Source organism: Martes martes, assembly GCF_963455335.1.
Source record: "Martes martes genome assembly, chromosome: 8".
In the NCBI taxonomy this organism is placed as follows: Eukaryota; Metazoa; Chordata; class Mammalia; order Carnivora; family Mustelidae; genus Martes; species Martes martes.
The window spans coordinates 3,026,628-3,048,129 of record NC_137895.1 but is presented as its reverse complement, the minus strand read 5'-3'; the positions used below and the strand labels follow the sequence as shown (position 1 = coordinate 3,048,129).

The following is a 21,502-nucleotide window of genomic DNA, read 5'->3' as shown; positions in this document are numbered from 1 at the left end:
TTGCGCTCAGTTCACCGCCCCTCCCCAGCGTCCTGGCCTGGCTGTGACCGCGCTTGCTTACTGGGCGCCGAGGGATTCGGGCGGGGACAGCGCCACTGTGGAGCACCACCTGTGCCCAGGTCTCCTCTCCACGCACCCCCCCTTTCTGGTGGGAGGTCCTTGGGGCGCTGCTGTGCAGCCCAGATCTCAGCCCCGGGGCTGGAGGACTCACGCGGTGGGCCGGCCCGCCCGCTGCAGGCTCCTCTCGTGCGCCTTCTCTTAGATTAATTGAGTTCTTTTGCGCTTCTGTTTTGTCTCCTGTGTTGGCTGTTGAGTTACGTGTCTTCTTGTTGTTGTTCTTCTTTTTTTTTCTTCATTTTTTTAGAGGTTGTTCTAGGGTTTACAGTACGCGTTTCTAACCCATCACAGCCTGCCTTCCCATAATATTTTATCACTTGACATCCGGCGTCAAACTCTACGGCATTGTGCTCCCGCTTCCTGTCTCCGGCCCCGTGCGACTTGTATGTGGCTGTCGTACGTTGTTGGATGTTTTTCTTTTGAGACTTAACCTTGTTGTTTTTGTACCTAAACTTTAAATTTTGGAACTGTTTCAGAGTTCTAGAGAAGTTGTAGAAACGGTGCGCGGGTCCCCTCCTGCCCTCTGCCCGTTTCTCCTGTGATTAATGTCACACATGAGGACGTTTGCCTCGACTAAAGAATCAATACTGAGAAACTTGTCATGGTTTATATTCAGGTCTCCCTGGTTTTTACTAGTGTGGTTTTGCACTTCCACGATCCAATCCAGAAATCACCTGACATTTAATTGTTATGTGCCCTTAGGCTCCTCTAGACTGGGACAGTTTTTCAGATTTTCTTGGTTTTTAAAGACCTTGACAGTTTGAGGCCTTGCCCAGTATTGTGTCGAATGTCCCTAAATTTGGGTTTGTCTGGTGTTTTTCTTTTTTTTTTTTTTTAAAGATTTTATTTATTTATTTGATAGAGATCACAAGTAGGCAGAGAGGCAGGCAGAGAGGAGGAAGCAGGCTCCCCGCTGAGCAGAGAGCCTGATGCGGGGCTCGATCCCAGGACGCTGGGATCATGACCTGAGCCCAAGGCAGCGGCTTTAACCCACTGAGCCACCCAGGCGCCCCTGTCTGGTGTTTTTCTTGTAATTAGACTGGGGTCGTGGGTTTTCAGGTGGAATGACAAAGAAGTGACGTGTTCTCACCCCATCCGGTCCTGAGCACATGCCGTCAACATGATTTATTGCTCTTGGTGCTGACCTCGCTTGCCTGGCTGAGCTGTGTCTGTCCGGTTTCTCCACGGAGAAGTCGCTCTTTCTCTCCCCTCCCCCTCCTGTCCTCTCTGGGAGTCACAGTCCGCTCCTGTGTGTGGGGAGGGAAGTCCTCCTCCCGTTCCTGAGGGCGCGGTATGTTCACGAATTATTCAGAATGCTTCTGCATGAGGGATTTGTCTGTTTCTCCCACTCGTTCATGTCTTCGACCGTCGACGTCAGTACGGCCCCACAGATACTTGTTCTGCATCTCGGGGTGCAGTCTGCTAACTGTTTTGTTGCTCACATCGTTTCAGGTTTGGCCACTGGGCACTCTTTCCCTTGGCACCTGGGCTCCCGTGACAGCCGCACCGCTGAGAGCATGTGGTTGTCCCCCGCAGGGCCCAGGCCCTCCCACTGGGAACGGCATCCCAAACCAAGGTCCGCACGCCCGGGGTGCTTGTTGTCAACTCTGAGTGAATGCCGGGGAAGGACAACACCCCCATGTACCCTCCTCTCTACCATTACCTGTCTTCTTCATGTCTCTGTAGATCTGTGTTTCTGACTGGTAGCGTGTCTTTCGGCCAGAACTTTCTTGAGCATATCTTGTACTGTGGCTTGTGTTTGTGTGACAAGGTGTCATCTCCTTTGTGAGATGCACTGAGCAGCGCTGAACTGTCCGGCTGGACAGTTGTTTTCGTTCTGCTCTTTAGCGATGTCATTCCATTGTCTTCCGTCCTGCACCGTTCCGGTGGGAAATCCGCCACCGCTGTTGTTCCACTTGTACAATTTGGTAGAATTCCCTGGAGGGTGACCAGTACCAGTGTTAACTTTGGTTGCGGGCGTACCTGGATCCGGCACTTGGTTTAGCGTGGCTCTGTGTGGGTGTCTTTTCCCCACCACCTCGAGAGGGAGGTGCTGCTGATGGTAGTGGAGGTCAGAGGAGAGAAGCTGAGGGTCGTGCAGATGAACCTGTTTGCTTATGGCCACTTCCAAGAGATACTGAGTCCTGACTGGCCAGCTCCAGAGCCCGAGCTCCAACCTGCCTCCAGAGTTCAGACTCTCCAGCCGCGCGGGGAGCAGGTCGAGCTCACCCTCGCCTATAAAACGCCACCTCCGTGCTACGACCTGTCAGGCACTGTGGTCTGATAGGTGGGTCTCCGTGGTGTTCCTGCTCGGCTCACAGGCCGTGGGAGTTGGCGTGCCCCTTGCAGCCTTGCTGGTTTGCTTTCTCTCCTCTCGAGTAGCTGAGAGTGGCCCCATTTGCTCTGCGCTAGGGTTACATAGCGCGGAGTAGGCATGTCTGCTGCCCGGTGTCTGGTGCGGCTGTCAGCCTGCGGAAGGGCTCTTTGTCGGGCTTTGCTCAGTGCCTGGCAGTTGAATCAGTGGCTTAAGTTTTCATGCAGACCAGAAACCAGATTGGTTTCCCCTTCACGGCCAAGAGCTGTAGTTGGCAGTGCACACCCTGGTGCCTGGCCTCACGTAACGGCCTCTGCTGGGCTCTGCTGGGCTCCCCTTTCCAGAGCGTGGCCCTGTCCGTGTCCTTACGTAGTACACTAAGTGACTTCCGGTGACTTCCTTGCCCAGATGCAGAGTGCTGACCACTTGTCCCCCTACCTCTCCCCTCCCTCTTCCCTTCTGCCTGTGGTTCGGAGACCCTCCCAGCCTCTAGGCTTCTGTTCAGTGTACTTCCTTTGATTAAAAGCCCATTTCCGAGAATCATCTGTATTAAAAAACAGTAAAACCCCAAAGACCTCATTTAAAAGAAAATCCTTTGTAAGCCACAAAGGCCTGGGTAAGCATTTCGTTTTTTATCTGTGCATCTATGTGCCTGCCAGTCCCACAAACATTTTTGAGTGCTTTCCCTGGGCTGAGCTCCACACTAGGCCCTGGGCTGTAGTTCTTGGAGCGCTCCCAGGACCCTAGTGTCTGGGAGCAGGTGACGTGGTCGTCCTTCACTCTGAGAGACACAGTGAGCTTGCTGTGGGGCTGTGAGTGGTGGTCAGGGTGGTCAGCCCAGGGAGGACGTCAGCGGAGGAGGGGAAAGTCATGTGAGGCAGACGCGGGGCCCATGGTGAGACCGGGCTGTGCGCGGTCCCAGGGCCTTGCATTGAGCAGCAGGGGCTGCTGCTGGTGGCTGGTGACACCGGCCAGTGGGCTTGGGTTTTGTCGTGGGGGGCCAGGGAAGCTGTGGAAAGGTAACTGTACTCAGGAGAATTAAGTGGTTAGATGCGCGTATCTTTTTTTTTTTTTTTAAGGTGGTTTCGTTTACTTTAGAGAGGGAGGGCATGTGGGTGTGATCGCAGGGTGGGGCAAAGGGAGAGGGAGACTGAAGCCTCGAGCAGACTCCCCGCTGATCGCGGTGTGATGCAGGATTCGATCCCGTGACCCTGAGATCATGACCTGAGCTGAAACCAAGAGTCGGATGCTCAACCGACGGCCCCCAGGTGCCCCCGGATGCATGTGTCTCAGAAACTGCTTGTCTGTCATTCGAGCCTGAATCAGTGGGCTCCCTTCTCCACGAAGCCTTCCTGAACCTTCCACCTCCAAGCAGGACGGGTTTTCTGCCTTCCCAGGGCAGTGTGCTGTGTGCCTCTCTCCCCCTTCCGGCCTGCAGCCAGTGTGTCTGGGGAACTTGTTAGGTGACTTGGCGCAGGCTGTCCCCCCCCGGGGCACTGGAGCCTGCACGGGGTCAGGCGAGACGGATGCTAACACGGTTAGCCCCACAGTTCCTTGATGACAGCAGCGATGGGGATTTTTACGAAGGAGAAGAAAAGGCTGTGTGGATGTGCTTCACAGACGGCAGGCCCACCCTGGGAGCGAGCCCCCAGGCTTGCTGAGTCCTGTCCCCCTCTGCTGAATGTCACTGACACCGAGCAGGCAAGGTTGTTGAAGATGGATGACGCGCCCGCCGCAGGCAGCCTGGTGCGTGGCATCTGGGTCATGATTGATGAAGGGAAAGTACCGTGGTCAGTAGTTAAGTCTTAGCATTTGTCGTAGTCATCTCTCACTTTTAAGTCCCTTGAAGGGAAGCTGTGGTCTCTGCACCTGCTGCCGCCCCAGGCTCAGGCGGAGAGCAGGAGCGGGCGGCACCAAGCCATCGGCTTGGAGGAGGGGATGGGGTTCGGCGCTGATGTCTGCATTCAGCTGACTGGTTGGACAAGAGAGAGACGGGCCATCCACCCACCAGAGATCCAATAGAAAATAATGCTGTGTAGTTTAATACAGCAGCTACTTCACATTTTTTTGCACAAATTAGAAAAATGCTTCAGGATATTTTATCCAATGGAAATGGAAATGACCAAACCCCAGTGAAGGGTGCGTAAATCGTTCTGGAATATTCAAGGTAGGACTTCGTGGCAATGACCGAGGCCAGTGAAGGGTGCATAGACCTTTCTGGAACATCCCCGGCAGAATTTCAGAGCAGCTTTGGGAGCGAAGGGGTTATGCTTGTAGTGTTTTATTGAACCACAAAATGTTATTTATAACCCATGTCAGGGGCAATTAAACTGATTGATGATTAAGAAAGTTTAATAGTTGAATAATAAGATGCGGCTCTTGACAGCTATTTTTTCTCGTTTTGGAAGCATATTTTATGAGTCTAATAAGAGTGTGGAGGACGCGCTGTGGAGTGTGTGGTGTGATTATGTGGTGGTGACCTCATACTCCGTCTGGTGTTGTGTGCTCTGTTCCTTATAAAAATTAAAATACCAATTATGGCGTTCTGATTTATTATTGATGTGGTTTGTTAATTTTGACTTAGCCCAAGCAGGGTTAATTAGTACATATTGATATATTTGATTAAAAGTGCCCTAATGTTGAATAAGGAAGGTCAGACAGGTCAGACAGAGTAACTTATTCTCCTGCCACTTACTGTCCCCGGCTCTGGAATTGCAGTTACCTCGCGCTCGTGAGAGCCAGCCCGGCCTGGCAGCTCCCCGCGTGCCCCGGGCCGCCGAAGGCTGCGCCCACGTGCACCGCGGTGGGGGTTTTGTGGCAGTGTTCGTCGTTAAGAACCACTTCTTATGTTTGTGGAAAGCAGACATCTAGTTAAAAAACGCTTTTTAGAAAAGGTAGAAACGTTACAAAGTCGGAAACACAAATGACTAATAAGCTGAAAAAGAAAGCGTAGCTTTGTAAGTAATGAAAATGCAAATGGGAGCGGTACCGCAGTTCTATTTTTGTCTATCAAATTAGCCAAGATTAAAAAAGGTAATACTCGGTGCTTTTCAGGTGAGAGGAGATTGACACCCTGTAATCTTTCTGTGAAGCCTTTCTGGGAAGCACTTTGACTCTTACAGGAAGGCTCGGTGCCTCCCTGTCTCGAAGTGGGGAGAGAGGCCGCAGAGGGTGAGGTGTGGGGGATTCAGGTCACAGCAAATGATCTCGGAGGAGCCCCAAACCAACCCTGAGCTCCAGCCGTCAGGGACATTTCAGCCAGTTGTGCTTCCGTGATGTCCGCACAGGCTTAAACTCGATTTCCTAAGAAATGCTTTTTTCAATATGTGACAAAAGACCAGGGCATAAATAAAAACAGTGGGACATAAAACTTCAGCGGAGTGTCAATTCTGGATTATTAAAAAACGTGTGTATGTGTGAACATTGCAGACTAAATCGTTCCCTTCCCCAGACTCATCTGTTGGACTTCGAACCCCCAGCATCTCAGCGTGCGGCTACGTTTGGAGAGTCTTTGTAGAGACAGTGAAGGCTCAGTGGAGTCGTTAGAGTGGCCTTATTTCAGCACAAATCGTCCTTACAAGAAGAGCAGATCAGGACACAGACCCACCCAGAGGCACGGCCATGTGAGACCGAGGGAGAGGACGGCCTTCTGCAAGCCCAGGAGGGGACAGCCCTGGCCACGCCTGACCTTGGACCTCTCAGACTTTGAGACTGTGTCGTGGGGGCCGGCCCGTCCGTGAGACTGTGCGGTCGTCCTAGCCAACGAGCACAGTGACCCGCGCCAGGCAGTTGGCTAAGCCTGCACGTGTACTGACCGATGCTTTCTTCTCTCTCGTGTGCTTTCTGTATTCTAGCTATTCACGAGGGCCGCGTATCGTGATCAGGGCACTGTTAGGAAGGCTGCTTCCAAGTCCGTAGAGAGCTGGGACAACCCGGCCGCGGAAGGCCCCTTCCTCTTTCGGAGCCGGCCTGACGCCCCCCATGTGGAGGCCCTTGTCCTGGGGTAGACCAGAAGGTCTTCTCCGCCCTGCTTTGCTTCTCAGGGTGCGGCTTCAGGAAAGCATCCGGATGCTCTTGTCCGTGGTCCAGGCAGGCGCCCCATGTCTCCGGTGATGGCTCAGTCACCAGATGGTGAGCACGGCCCAGTGGCATGAGGGAGGGATCTGCGGGGCTTTTGCTGAGCCTCTCTCCCCTCGGCTTTCATGTGAGGACTTCAGTGGGAAACCACCATGTACCCCTTGAGCTCTGGTTCTCTGGGACCCGAGGTTTACACCGTCTCTGCTGTTGCCAGGCGGGAACGGGAGCCAGCCTGAACAGGCTCCTGGAGGGAGGCCGGGAGTGGGTCGGGTGGAGACGGAAGGAGCCGGAGGAGGCAGGGCTGTGCCGGTGGGGGGGGGGGGGCAGGAGGGGAAGCTGGGTGGTCGAGGGCGCCCTCTGACATCCACAGGGAACCACGAAGGCTTCACGATTTGGGGGTCACAGTGTGTCTGTAGCTTTTCAGCAGCGGTTGCGCCCGGTCCAGGCACCAAACGCCGGGGCCTTTGGGACGCAGTGAGCGTGGCCGCCTCTTCCTGTTCACGCAGAGGCCAGAGTTGCTCCTGGTGCTGCCAGGCTGTGGGTAGAGCACGGCCCGGCCGTCCCGGGGAGGGCAGCGCCCTTTGCCAAGAGACCAGCTTGCCTCTCCCCCAGCAAAGGGACAGCCGTGCCAGTGAGGCATGGGGCAGCAACCCAACAGGTGTCGTGGGTGAGCCCTTTGTCAAAGGAGCTCTCTGCCCTCGTGGGGGCAGGAGACGTGGGACCGCGTCCCCCTTTCCCCAGTCGTGGCAGACTCCCGCAGGGGCACCCCTCATCTCCTGCGTTCCGGGTTGGAGACCGGATTCTGACGTGGCAGGGATGGGAGTGCTGGGGCGGGCCAGGAGTGCGGGGGCCCCAGAGGAGGGGGACAGTCTGGGAGAGGAGCCCCTGGAGGTGGCGGCCCTGGTCAGCGGGTCCTGAGGGAGGGCACAGCCCAGAGGCCTCGTAGTGCCTTTAATTTTCTTATGTGCCGCCCTCCCTGGGTGCTTGTGCTCTCCGGGGCCAGCATTGAAAACCACATCAGGTCTTTCTGGGTCTCCTGGTGGCTGAGATCCGAGAGCCCCCAGTTCCTGGGGGTGTGCAAAAGCTTGCCCTCCCCAGCCCCCCCACCCCACCTCGCTGTGCCTGTGGTCCCACGGCGGCCAGCGTCTTCACCCTGCTCCCTGCGGGCTGCTTAGCCACCTGTCCGCATGCTGGCAGTAGGGGGGAGGGCAGTCTGGGAGGGGTCCCTGGCCTTGTCCACCTGCACGGCATGCTTGCTGTCGGAGAGCTGCTGGAACTGGTCGGATGTGTTCATTCGGCACGGATCCTCCTTCTCCCTGCCGATGTGTTCCCCAAGCTGCCGGGGCCCTTCCCTCTGGGTTCCCCAGAAGACAGTGGGCATGGTGACTCCTTCAGAGTTTCCGTTCGACCTTCGCCTCCCCTGTGGACATGCCGAGTCTGAGTGAACCAAGCGTTTATTTCTAGTGACAAGGACCCTCCGTCCTCCTTACGCAGAAGGGGCTGCTGCTCTGGCTCCTGCGGGTGCTCTCCGTGGGGCGGAGCTGCCGTGTTGCTGAGTGTGTGAGCGCGTCCGTGAAACGCACGCGGGAAGAACGCGTTCTCTGGCACCAGCGCGCGGTCATTCTTTCTACCCACCTGATGCGGGAAGCTTTTCTTGTGAGAAGAGAAAGAAGAAGCTTTTCTTGTGAAATGGGGTGACTACTGGCTGTGGCTCCCCGAGGCAGCTTCTGTGGCGATCACGTGTGCCTGACGGTCCGTCCCCGCCCCTCAGGATGGGGTTGCTTCTTGTGCTGCGGGGCCTTGGGCTTGTGGCCTGTACTTGCCACTTCAGACGGTGAGAAGCAACAGCAAAGTGACCCTCAAGCTACGTGAGTGACGACTGGGGCGTTTGCTGGGACTGCCCTGTGTCAGTTTTGTCACCGCCTCCATCCGTGATCACCGTGCCCAGCGGGAGGAGACAGCGGGGACAGGCAGGAGGGGAGGTGGGCAGGGCTGGCATGCGGTTGGGGAGGGGCACAAACAGTAGGGGGTTGCTTGGGCTCAGCCACCTGCTGGGCATACAGGCCCGTGCAGGTCGCCTGTGGGCCGGCCCAGGCATCCCTCCCCAGTGTGTGAGTCTGCCGGGGTCCAGGCTGTCCCCCTGTGGCCACACACAGGCCCAGGGCCTTGGAAGGGAAAGGCTCACCTTCACTCGCAGCAGCAGCGGCTGCTGTCCGCGTGCCGTGGAGGCGGTGTCAGAGGCTAAGGTGGGTCTTCTCTCCAGTGCCTGGGGCAGGGGAGTCACTTACGGCTGACAGGAGAGCAGGGCTTGTCTGTTCCCTGCTTGCTGGCAGCGTGTGTCGCCGTGACAGAGATAAAGCGAGGTTCGGGGTCAGGACAGATGTAGCGATCTGCTTTCTCTTGGCATCTTCATGATGCGACTCCGGGGCCCTCCCGCTGAGCTGAAACGTGCAGGTGCAGCACACCCGCGGTGAGGACCCCGGGCCCGCACCCCTGAAAACAGCACGAGGGCCCTCTCCACCTGACAGAATACGTTTTCTCGGAAGAGCGAGAAAGCCACGCCCGGGACTCCCAGCACGAGGCGAATCCCAGGCGGTCAGTGGGAAATGACAAAAAAGTGATTCAGCACAGGTCCCGGCCTTCGAGGCTTTGCTCGGGATGCTCACCCCTTCATGGGCTGGTAACTAGCGCTAGTTAGCATCGGGCCCTCTGTTGCCCTACGGGGCTCTAGCGTCAGGTCCTCATCTCCAAACTGCCATGGGGGAGCACGGGTTTTTGTGACACTGGGCGTGAAAACAGTCTCGCCAACGGCAAACCGGTTAAGGGCTTCGGGGACCATGGCGAATGGACGTCAGGCCTCGTTGGAGGGATGCAGACCCCTGCCCCGGCCCCTGCACCCACCAGACCTGGTGCATTTCTGTGCACTCAGACATTGGGCCCGCGATCAGCTGTTCCAGCTGGTGCTGGGCACCGTGAGGCCCCGGCATGGGGCTCACGCCCACGAACGCCATGTGGCTCGCCGTCCAGCATGTGCAGCTTGTAGTCCTGGTACAGACGTGACAGAGAAGCAGCCCCAAAGCCTTTTCTTCAGTCGGCTGACACCGGAAGGCTTCACATAGCTCCTCAGTCAGCGACTGCTTTACTCTGCAGGAGGTTGGGGGCTGGGGCTCCGTCGGGGCCAGGATCCCTGCCAGCAGCAGGCAGGTGTGCTCAGCTCAGGGAAGGGCGGGATAGCGCGGGGAGGGGGGCGTGGACACAGCTGATGTTCCTCAGGGACGGCAAGGGGACAAGAGCGTGCTCCACGGAGACTGCGGGTCAGAGGGGGTGAGAGTGTGTGTGTGCTCATGAGGTTAGCCCGGGCTGTTGTCCTGCGGGCGGCTTCGTCTCTGGCACGTTCTCCACCGTGGCTGGAGGCTCCCGCACATCCTGGGGGCTGCGCTGCAGGGGCACACGTGCCTGAGCCCCGCGGAAGGCCTGGGCGACGTGGTTGGTGACACCGCCCTGCCCATGAGGAGTGGACTTTCCAGCAGGAGTCGCGGGTGCCAGGAGCCCCGGCTGGGAGGCCCCCACTTGAGGTGAGGACCGCCTCCTGTGTGCCACCCCTCCCGCTCCGTGTGCCTCCCGCCAGGGGCTGAGTGAGTTGAAGTTGGCTTCAAGGGACAGTTACAAAGACACTTGTGGAAGAAAGTCACACCAGAAAATACGGAGATGCACAGTCAGCCTCATTCTCCTGAGCCGTGCGTGCCTTCCCCGCAAGCCGAGGCAGAAGAGCTGCCGCGGGCAGATCGTGGGGCCGGCGGTCCTGGGAGACGCCGGCTGTCGTGGGAATTGCAAACCCCCCATGCGGTTTTCCCCAGTATTTGTCAGGAGCCCTAAAATGTCCTCAGCCTTTACCTGCTGATTTCATTGAAGATGCTTATCTCGGGGAACTGATTCTCAGTGTGGGCCAATCCCTACGCGGTCTCGATGCTCGGGGGAGCACCCCTCGTCATGGGAAGTGTTTAGGTGCTGTGAGCATCCCAGAGGAGGGCTGCGGCCGGCAAACCGGGGCGCGCCAGCCCTCTAGCTGTTCTGCACCGTTCTACAGCCTGGCTTCCAGTAGTGTCTATAAAATGGAAAATTCTCATTATAAATGTCAGATTTCAGCAGGATACAAATTTATCTTTATGATGCATCTGTGGTCCTCGAAGAGCTGAGCAGAAGTGTGCATGGAGAATTGGAGTGCTGTCACACTCGGGTGTCCTGCCTGTGCGGTAGGTGGTAGACGTGGCAGATTCCCCCCCTTACTCGAAACTCTGAGTTCCTCAGATTTTCTGTGACTGTGAATTCAAATAGCCAGAGGCTGATCATCACACCCCTGTGGGATCTGGACGTGCCCTGGGGACCTTTCCCAGGGACACATTGCCCCCTGCAGCGCCCCTCCCTGGGCCCCGTGGTTCCAGAGGCCTGGATGCACGTGCTGTGCCCATGGCTTGGCGGTCTCCTGGCTAAGTCTGTTGGCTCTGAATGCAACGGCCCGTGAGTCCTCTCCTCTGCCTTCCCAGTTCCCAGTGCGCTTTCTACTTCCCGCTCAGGGTCACGGAAGCCTCCCAGGCCGAGAGGCGCTCTGGTCTCGGGTCCAGCAGCAGTGGCCGTTAGGAGCCCACGGGGATGCCAGAGCTTCGGGACTGGAGTGTGGGCGACGCTTGCTGTTATGTGGGGGGACTCCCGCCCCCTCCTAGCTGTCAGCTGTCGATTTTCTGGCAGGTGCCCAGTCGTTGGCTGTGCCGTGTGTTGGAGCCCTGGTTCGGCGCCACCCGTGCAGGAAGGCTGGGCGGCCGGCGGCATGCATTCCTTATCCACAGGCTTCTTAGTGTGGGACGGGGAGCAGCAGGGTTGTTGGTAAATCGGCTGTCTGTCGTTTCGGAAGAGGTTTATTAGTTGGACTTTGCCCCAGTCATGCCTTTTGAGCAGCTTCTGGCATGCGGTGGCCGTGCTGGCTCTCCAGACTGCGGGTGACCTGTGGTGTTTGCGGCAGGCATGGGCCAGGATGCCTGACCAGTAGGAAGGGAAGAGCCCCGTATTTTAAATGAGGTCGGTGCGTTCCTTTTGGGGGAACAGATCTCTTTTTATTAACAAATCAAAGAGCCACACAGTTGATCAGTTATCTTGAGCAGGACTGTTTCAGGAATGGAGAGGAAGCGGTCCCGTTCTGCTCTGACCTTGTGGGGCAGTTCGCAGACCGCGCGACCGGATTCTGTCTGTGGCTGCCGCGCGCCCTGCCTGGGATTATGTTCCGCCCAGTTGGGGTAGTTACCGCGTAAGCAGTTTCTTACTGCCTGTTTATGGTTCATTTGCTGGCTGTAACAGAGAGGGAAGAGTGTGCTGAAATGTATTAATTCCTGATTGATGGGCTGTCAGGGCTTGGCCAGGGCTGCGGAAATCTAGCTGTGGTGTTGGTTTGCCAGCCTGGCTCCTGGCAAGGCCCTGCCTGGGGAGTGACCACAGACGGCCTTTCACAGGGATGTGTTAGAATACGTGCAGAGGCGGTGACCGTAAACCTCATTTTCCTCTTCGTGTGTGACACCCAGAAGCCGGGCTCTAGGGCATGCTGCAGCCCAGGCTGGCTGTAAGGGGGATCAGAGGAATCCCAGCTGGGATGTGCGTTAGCAGGAGTGCATGAGCAGAACTGGGGAGTTGACGTGTCTGTGTGATTTATCGAGGACCAGGAACAGACAACGAAAGCAACTTAGTCTTTTGTAAATGGCCCCGCCGGAATTACCTTGTTGGAGCTGTCAGGGAAAGCTGGCTTGTCCATCAGTTAGAGCAGCAAACTCTCCCAATAACCAGTACTTTAAGGTCCTGTATCATCTCAGCAACAAAGGTACTTGTGGTACGACTTTCCGTAAATGAATTTCTTGGCTTTTTACTGTGTTATTACTAGCAACGTGTGCGGCATCTTACGCACACGATCTCCCATTCCACTGTCCAGCCGGTGGGGCGCTGGGGAGGCCTGCTGGTTCTTGTTTGGCATGGGACTCACCCCACGGGGCCCGCTCCCCGCCCGACTGAGCCGTGGGAGGACCGGGCCGCACTCTTCTGGGCTCCCATGGCCCCGTCACATGTCTGGCCTGCCGTCCGGGCTCCGCGGAGCGCTGTGGCTTCTGACGGGCTCTGGCATCTCCCGTCAGGCTGGTTTTCAAGCCCATCCATCCTTTCCTTAGCAAAGCGCCTGTGTTCGGGGGCTCCTCGTGGTTCAGATGGTTCACGGTGGGGGTCTGAAGCCCTGAGCTGACCGGTGTTACTGAGGAGTGGGGGTGCACCTCGTCATATGTGCTTGTGTGTGTTTGTAACTGATGCTGTTCTTGACCGTTCTCTCTGTGGAACCGACTTCCTTTTATAAATAACTTTTTTCAGATATTTTCTTCATTTTCAGTGGGCTCACTTACGTACTTTTCTTATTGCATGATATTTTTCTGCAGAATTTTTGGTATTAATCCTTGGCCTGAAATACGTTGCAAATGTTTCCTCAATCTGTTTTACTTTCTAATTTTTTTGCCTTTAAACCATTTAAGATTTGTGTATGGCGACGTGGCCCAGCATTTCCTTTTGTGCTGGGCTTTCCCCTGGGAGAGTTTTGCTGACCTGCGCATGCGAGCAGAGTCCAGCGTCCCTGGGGTTGTACTGCGGCCTGGCTGTCGTCATCTCCTTAGGTGGGATGTCTGCTCACACAACTGGGTGACATTTCGGCACGGGGGAGCCCTCTGCATGCATCCCGTGATCCCCTGCTCGAGGTCGTGCACCTGGGTTTTCGGGAACGAGCTGTCTCTTGTTGCTCTTTCTTTCCATTTGGCTGCATTATTAATGGTTTAAGTGAGGGAGCATTTTGCTGATTGGTTTAAAGACCCATTCATCCTTCGAGGAATTATTTTTGACTTAATTAGGTAAAGGGAGTAGATCAGTTTAATGGGTTGATTTATGATCAGTTTGTGTGTTCACGTGACCGTGACTCACGCAAGCGGACCATGTTTGCGGGTCTGCCGCCTGCGTGCTGGAGGAGGGCGTCCCTGCAGAACGTCCTGCCTTCAGAGAGAAGCTTGTAGCTGCGGGTCTCCTCCGTCCTCGTGAACAAACAGCGAGGGCCTAAATCCGTCCGTGCGGTGACTCTTCATGAAGGGAGGCTTTCGTCCCGTGCCCTGCCGTGAGGTTCCCAGCTGCACGGCGTCTCCGGAGGCCGCTGCAGGCTCCAGGGACATGCGTGTCCCGCGAAGGCTGGCGGGGCGTGGGAGGGGCACGGGGTGGAGACCCTGCGGTGGGACGCTGGGCGCGCGCGGGCATCGGGCTTTGCTGAGGAATGGGAAGCGAGCTCAGCGACCATCAGAGCCTTCCAGGGGGCTCCTGTTAGCAGTTTTTCCTTCTTTTCAGAGAGCCCCGGGCTTGCGCGGCAGGGCGGCGGGCACAGCCCGCTGCTTGTGTGGGACGCTGTTTGCGGGGTGGCTCCTTCGGTTTGGGCGGACTCCTGCTGACGGGGCGTTGGTGGCATTGTCATCAGTAGACGCACGGTGGACTTGACGCGTTGTCTTAACGTTTAGCACTAGTTTGGGTGTTTGTCTTAACTGGAGAAATTGGGATGAAATTTCCACTCTTTAGGGAGCATCTTGGCGTCCCGTCCCCGCGCTCGGGTTGCAGCTGTGCCTGTATTTCCTCGTCCTTCCCCGACCACGAGCTCTCGGCTGGCCGCTCACGCCCTCGCTCGCCACGCGGTCACCGAGGCCCTGCTGTGGCCGGGGACGTGGCGAGGGTGGCGGCTGCGGTTCTCACTGTGTCCTACAGGGGCCGGCGGGCGTGAGGACGCCGTATGCAGAGTGGGGAGGGGTGCGTCCGGCGACCCCGGTGCAGGAAATGCCGAGGGTGAGCATGCCGGGTGCCGCCTGCTGTCCTCGGCCACGGGTGGTCCGGTGACTGCCATTTCACGGTGTGGCGCTGACGTGTCCTCTGTCAGGCTTTCCTCACTGGAGGGGCGTCAGCGGCAGGGCGGGGACTCTCCCTTCTGCCTCGGTAGCCGATGTGGTCTGTGGGCTGTGCTTGGGAGCATCTCCCCCCACCCTGCCTCCGTTTGTTTCCACAGCGCTGTCCCCAGATGGGGACATCTGCACCTCGGCTCGCAGACACCAGTGTGGGGAGTTACTCGGATGGGCACACGTCTCCAGGGGCTCCCCCTTTCCTCCAGAAGGAAGCCCAGCTCAGGAGCCTGGTGCCCGCGGTGTCATGATTCTCGTGAGCTGTCCCCTGCGTGGGTCATGGGGACGTCCTGCAGGCTTACTGGCTCTGGACTCTGCAGCCTCCCCGCCGGCCCCCATGTCCCCTCATGCCCGTGCTTGATGCTGCCACTTTTCTAGGGCTCAGCCCCAAGGCCTCCCAAGGCCAGCCTCTCCAGGGACGGGGACTCTGTTCTTCTGCACCTGCCATGCTGCCCCCGTCCCTTGTTACACCGCTCACTCGCCACGTGGTCAGCTCTTTATTGACATCGCTGTGTAAATCAGTCTGGCCAAGAAACACTGTGATCAAGGCCAGTAAGCGGGGCGTGAGTACATCGGAGTGCGTCGGCGAGTGAGCGCGTGCAGCCCTTCCTCTAGGCTTCGTGGTGGCTGTTCCGTCTCCACCTGTCCCCCGGCCAGTTTCTGACACGTGGAAGTACTCGATGCACGTTCGTAGAGTCAGTCAGGATTTCAACCAGTAGCATCTCAGTTAATAAAAACTCCGAGTCCTGGCATTAATGAACACCAGAGATCCAGTCAAGCCAAGAGAGTGTTGTGAAATTCAGACTTCTTTCTCTTACAAAAATGACGTTATAGAAACGAGGATCATTAAAGAAACAGACTTTCCCTTCCCCCGTCCCTCAGTACCACATGGGGTCCGCGGTTGGTGCTCCCCAGGAGCTGTTGGGAGCTCTCCTTGGCCCGGAGTCAGGTCGCAGGGCGCTCCTCCAGAGAGAGGAACAGCTGCCCCGTCAGTGCCGTCCCCAGCTTGCGGTTTGCACGAGGCTGGGGACCCCTGATTGGGGGTGCGCTTGGGGTGGAGGTGGACGAGAAGCAGAGTGGTGCTGCTGGGTTCTCATCGTTTGGGGCCCGCTGCGGGCTGGGAGATGGGTAGTTGGGTGTGGCCACATCGTGCCATCTTGCCTGGCCCATAGCAAAGGCATCGTCCTTGGTTTGTCCTTGACTTGTGACCATCACGTGCTGGTGTCCCGTCATCCACTGACCGTTTGTCCGTGTCTGTGGGCTGCAGGTTCGTAGCCACGTGCCAGAATTGGGATCTCTGACGGTGGTTAGTTTGTAACCTTGAGCTGGACGTTATTTATATTAACATTAAACATTCGCCCGCTAAGCCAACTTGATGATGACCTTACTTGTTCTTGTTGAGCCGCGGAGTTTTGTGAATTGATGGTCTTAGTGGCGGCCCCTCTCTTACCAAAGCAGGACTTTTCCCTCTGCCTTGAAACCCAAATCTGTGTAATTAAGTGCTAAAACCTCCGTCACCGAAGTGTCAGGCTTTCAAATTTAAAACTCCCAAGTTGGGCAATGCAGAAGATTAGACCGTGGCGTGATTCCAGCTAGCTGACGGAGGAGAGAATGTTTTTGATTACCAGTTAAGCTCCTGATTACGTGAAGAGGTTCATCGCAGGGTTTGTGTGATGCGGGTGATGAACGCAGTTGTGACAGCCATGGTGGGCTCCCCTCCCTGACCTGCGTGGCTCACCCACAGGTGCCAGCTCTCCCCGCGCCTCGAGCCTGGCGAGGCCCCATCTACACTTACTGCACTGATCCCGCGTCACACGCTCTGTTTAAATTTGAGGCTTTTCTCTCTTTCTGATTTCCAAGGCTCCCCATTTGGTTTGCGGTGAGGTAGAGCCTGGCCGCGTGCCAGGCCTCTTTACTTTCCAGCACATCCTGGTCCTTATGGGATCCCGTGGTTGTTCCTGGGGCCCATGCCAGGGTCTCTCTGAAGCGGGCAGGTGTTCCTGGAGGGGAGACCCAAAGCTTGAGGGAGCTTGTGGTGCTGACGGGCTCTCTTGGCCACCACGTGTTTTATGACTGTGGAACTGTTTTCACCCACGAGGCCGTGCTCTTCTGGGGTTGTGGCGGCTCTCGCCTCCTCTCCCTACAGAGTCAGAGGCCTTCATGCTGCCCCGTCCGCACGAGACTGGGAGGCCAGCGTTACCAGCTGGACTCCATTCACCACCAGGCGCAGCTGCTTCCTGGCCCACGACCCTCCTGAGGGTCCCTTGAGTGTCAGCTGGGCTGCTTCCCTCCACGAGCTGTCTCGGGTGTGGTGGGCCCCGGCGCCCGAGGATGCGCCCTATCCACCCGTGGTGGCGGGGGACGTGCTGTCTGGCGAGCAGCCTCGTCACACAATGGACTTGGCCTTGAGCCCGTCAACCTGCCTCTTCCCTACCCAGCGCTGACCCTGCCGGTTTTCTGGACGTGGAAACGTGAACAAGAAATTTCTGGTCTTTGTGTGTCTAAGATAGCTTTTTGGATACTGCAGAGTAGAGGTTGTATCCTCGTGTGGTTTTTCCCTTACGTGGCTGAATGTCTTCCATGCCTTTTTTTTTTTTTTTTTTTAAAGATTTCATTTATTTGTTTGACAGATCGCAAGTAGGCAGGGAGGCAGGCAGAGAGAGAGGAGGAAGCAGGCTCCCCGCCGAGCAGAGAGCCCGACGCGGGGCTCGATCCCAGGACCCCGGGGATCATGACCCGAGCCGAAGGCAGAGGCCCAACCCACTGAGCCACCCAGGCGCCCCTGTTCTCCGTGCTTTTATTGGTTCCTTTTGTCTACCTGTCCTTCCGCCGACCGCGTACCCACCAGGCTGGTGGCCTAGTCACACTCTCTGGGTGTGCTCTTTGTGTGGTGCTGTTCACACCTGTAGGGTGGGCATGCTGACCCGGCCCCGGATGCCGGCAGCCCCTGACCCCAGTTGTCCTGACCAGTGCCCCACGAGCTTCTCAGAGCACTTCCAAGGGCCCCTCTGCCCTTGGGAACTTTTTCTCTTGGGCCATCTGTGGGAAGATGGACCTCAGTGAAATGATCTCAGCGGCGTAAGCAGTATGTTTTTCCGTGTTGCAAAAGTCATAACTGTTACTGGTGAAAATATGTGTTCTTTTTTTGCTCTTTGCCTTTCTACAAAATGGGAAGAGTTGTACTTAGTGCCACCCTGACATTCTCTCCCGGGGGCAGCGCGGTCCTGTTGCTGGCATCTTTCTGAGCAGTGCTCGTGCGTACAGACAGGTGAGGGCTGGAGTTTGTGATATAAACGGTGTCGTTGATAAGGATGGGATTATTTTACAGATTGCTTTTTCAACAATAGTATGGCAGCATAGCATTTTCAAAGAATTTATTTAAATCGCTCCCTGAAGCCGTTTCATGGTTTGAGAAGGCAAGTGAGATATTTTATAAATTAAACGGCTGTTTCTACGTCCTGTGCTGGTATATGCGCTTGTGACCCCCTTGAGACAGCGGGTTACCTGTCTGGGGCCGGGCCGTGCTTCTCTGCGCCCCTGTGCACGTGTTTGTCTCCCGGTCACTCTGTCTGGGGGCCAGGGCTCCCAGCTTTCTCAGCCTGGTGTCCCCAGGGTGCAGGGTTGGGCCCTGATGGGTGGCGCTGTGGGCCGTGTGGGGAGCAGGCTGGGGCCGTTCTCCGATGGCGGTGCGTGCGCGGTGCTGGTGTTTGTGCTGACAGGGTGGAGTGGGACGTGGAATCCAGCCCCAATTTCAGAAGCAACAGGTTGGCTTAAATTCCATCATTGGGGACCGTGTGTTTGGTACCAGTGCCACCTTTGGGGGCCCGCGGTAGCTTCCCTGTGCTGGCTTCCGGGGCCTGTTAGTCCTGCCTGGCTGGGAGAAGGCCGTGGATACCGTGTTGGGGACTGTGGTGCAGGGGTGCCCTGTGCGGCCTCCTGCTCCTCTACCAGCCGGTGGCCTCGAGCAGCTTGTGGAGCGTCTGCTGGCGTGGGCCAGAATGAGCTACTGCACAGCCCCGTGGCCCGGAGGGTTCGGCCCTGAGAGCCCCAGCTCTGGCCCCGGCCCTGGCCCTGCGGCTGCCGACCAGAGGGCTCCTCAGGCCCGGGGCTTCCCTGGTAGCTCCCCGCTCAGGTTCCCACCCTGCCTGATCCCCCTCTTCGCCTCAGGGACGGGGAGGCAGCATGCCCTGGTGGGAGGCGCATGTTACCTTTGGAGTCGGTGGGGCTTGAGTTGTAGCCCGTCACAACTGTTGGCCATTTCAGGGTATGCCTCTGAGGACCCCCTCCCACCCCACAGCGTTGAGTCTCCTGGGTCTGGTGGCAGATGGTGCAGGAAGTTAGTGTCTGATTGATGGGACCCGTGCTGAACATGCTGATTGTGCTGTTGGTTAGGTCTGGGCTGTGTCCCCAGGAACCACTGGAGCCCCGTTTCCTGTGGGGACCCCCCAGGAGGACCCTGTAGCAACTGCGCCAACCTTGGGGTGTTCTTTTTTCAGCTCTGACCCTGTGGCCATGACGCAGGCCTTCCAGAGTGTTCTGTGCTGCCCTCTGCACCTTTTCCCGTGTCTGCAGATGTTTTCTCCAGGAGGATGGATATTTATCTCGTTCTGACAATAAGGGTCATCCCGATTCTCTTGGCCTTTTGGAAGACAGATTGGCATAGGAGTTCTCTGAGTTAAATGCCGTTACTTCATTACGTTGAAGAGTGACAAATGGCCCGCTGTGAGAGGTGACACCGGAAAGAGGCTGCCCAGCTGACCTTTCCTGGCAGAAGGCAGTAAGCCAGCTCAACAGAGCGAGAAACCTCTCCGAGGCCTGCGTCCTGCGCTCCAGCACCGGGGAGCCCACCGCCCCTGCGAGCCGAGGAGGAGCTGGAGGCCCGGGCAGGCTCTGTTGTACCAGCTGAGGAAACTTCTCGGTGCTTTGAAGGCCCTGGAAACAGAATTCGTCGATGGCAGGCTTCTGAGGAGGAGCCCTCTGATGATTGTCGCGGAGTCCCCTCCCGGAGACGGGGGGTAAAGTCAGAGCTGCTCTAGGGTGGGGGGTGGAAATGAGTCCGCCGGAGCCGCAGGAGGCTGCTCATGCTCGTGCCCTTGCAGCACGACGGCGTCACGCTGGGTGGCCCTCGCGTGCTCGGCAGTGAGCCCGGGGAGGCCGTGTTTCCTCCTCTGTGGATGGGCGGAGTTGGGGCCTGCCGCCCCGGCTGCCCCAGGACCTCAGAGCCGGTATTCCTGCAGGCCACAGTGGGGCTTCGTCGGAGGCTGTGCGTGGGCCAGACGTTGGCCTCCCGGGACAGCCGAGTTCTGAGGCCAGGCACCTTGCCAGGCTGTGGCCGGGGGGGCAGAGCTGTGCCCGGCCGTGGGAGGGAGAGCCCACAGCCCACAGAGCAGCTGGGATGCGGCATGGGACCCCGGCGGGCTCAGACTGAGAGGAGGACGCTCAGAGCCAGGCACGCCAGCCTGGGGACACTCTTCATCGTAGTCCTGCATCAGAGGGGAGGGGCTCTGAGCTTCTGGAAGGGCCTGCCTCTTACTGGTCTCTGTGCCCAAGGCCCTGGAGCCACCATGTGGGGAGCACCTGCTGCGGTTGTCGCGTTGCCCCAGTGAGGGGACATCCCAGTGTCCCACAAGGGACAAGTCATAGGCACTGTGGCCTATCCATACCTCGGAATGTTCTGTGGAAAGGACTGAGGTGCCGGCCCAGGCTGGGGCCAGGATGACCCTGGGAGCACGGCGCTGAGTGAGGGGAGCCAGACACGGAATGCTCCGTCCCGTACAGTCCCATCGCGTGGAATGTCCAGATCGGGCAGCTCCACGGAGGCAGAGCACAGAGGGGCGGCTGCCAGGGGCGGGGGGGATGGGGAGTGCCTGCTGATGGGCTGGCTTGGGGTGGTGAGAATGTTCTAGAATTATGTGGCAGTGATGGTTATCCAACTCCACGACTATACTAAAGCCCACTGAATTGCGTGCTGTAAAAAGGTGAATTTTATGGTATGTGACCTGCATCTCAATCAAATACACCCCGGAACAAAACCAGAACACAGAAGTGCTTGTCGAATGAGTGGGGGAGTGAAGGAGGGAGTGGGAGTGGAGTGACTTTCCCGGCCTCTGCTCCCATAGAGCGCTCCCGCGTACCCCAGGGACGTGCAGTGACGGGACTGAGAGCAGTGCTGGCTGGGATGGGTCCTCGTGGCTGTTCGTGGCTAGGCCGGTTGTGCGTCCAGGGCTGGGCCTGCCTGTGTAGACCCGTGTGGCCCACACATAGGGCCTGGCCAGGCTTGGGTTGGGACTCGCCTGGCCTGTTGTCAGTGTCATGGTGTCTGTCGTGAATAGGGAGTGAGTGGAGTGGAAGGGGGTTCACCGTGACTGTGACGTGAGGCGAGGCTGTGTCGAGCTGCCTCTCGGGAGGGCCCGCGTCCTGGCCACGCCACCATGGGCTGTCCCGGGGGGCCACCTGCTGTTTTCTCTGCACCTGTGTCAAGGGGCGTGGTGGTGGGAATAGCAGATGTGAGACGGGGTCCATGAGTGAGGACATCCGAGCCGTGGGGAGGCGAGCCAGGCCCCTCCTCGTTCCTCGCTGCTCAGCAGGCGTGAGCCGTCAGTGTTCGTGGAGTCGCCGTCGTCCGACTCACACCTTCCCAGATGTGCTCTCGCAGAAGTGTTTCTTCTCCTCAGGAATGTTTTCCTTGCAAAGAGGCCCTGCGTGTTTGCAAAATAAAACATAGGTAAATAAAAGGAAAAAATAGAACACACAAGTTTTAAAACATTTATGAGTGTTGTGCTGGATGATAGCGGCTTTTGTAAGGACCTAAAATTAGTTCATTCAAATGTCTGATAGGCTGTTTCAATTAAGTGTCTGTTTTGTGTTTTAAAAGGTTTAAGTTATGTTCTCTCCTGGGTTTTTTATACTCGAAGGAAGGGACTGTTGAGAGCACCGCGGCCTCTTCCTTTCTTCGGGCTCCTGCGTCCGCGGGGGCCCACCTGTGGCCGCGGCG

At 57.4% G+C, this 21,502-nt stretch overlaps 1 protein-coding gene across 2 annotated transcripts in view; it reads left to right on the top strand.

Moving 5' to 3' along the window:
* Window positions 1-21,502, top strand: part of TBC1D22A (TBC1 domain family member 22A) — a 308,080-nt gene that overhangs the window by 140,019 nt on the left and 146,559 nt on the right. The gene's annotated exons all lie outside the window — the stretch shown is intronic.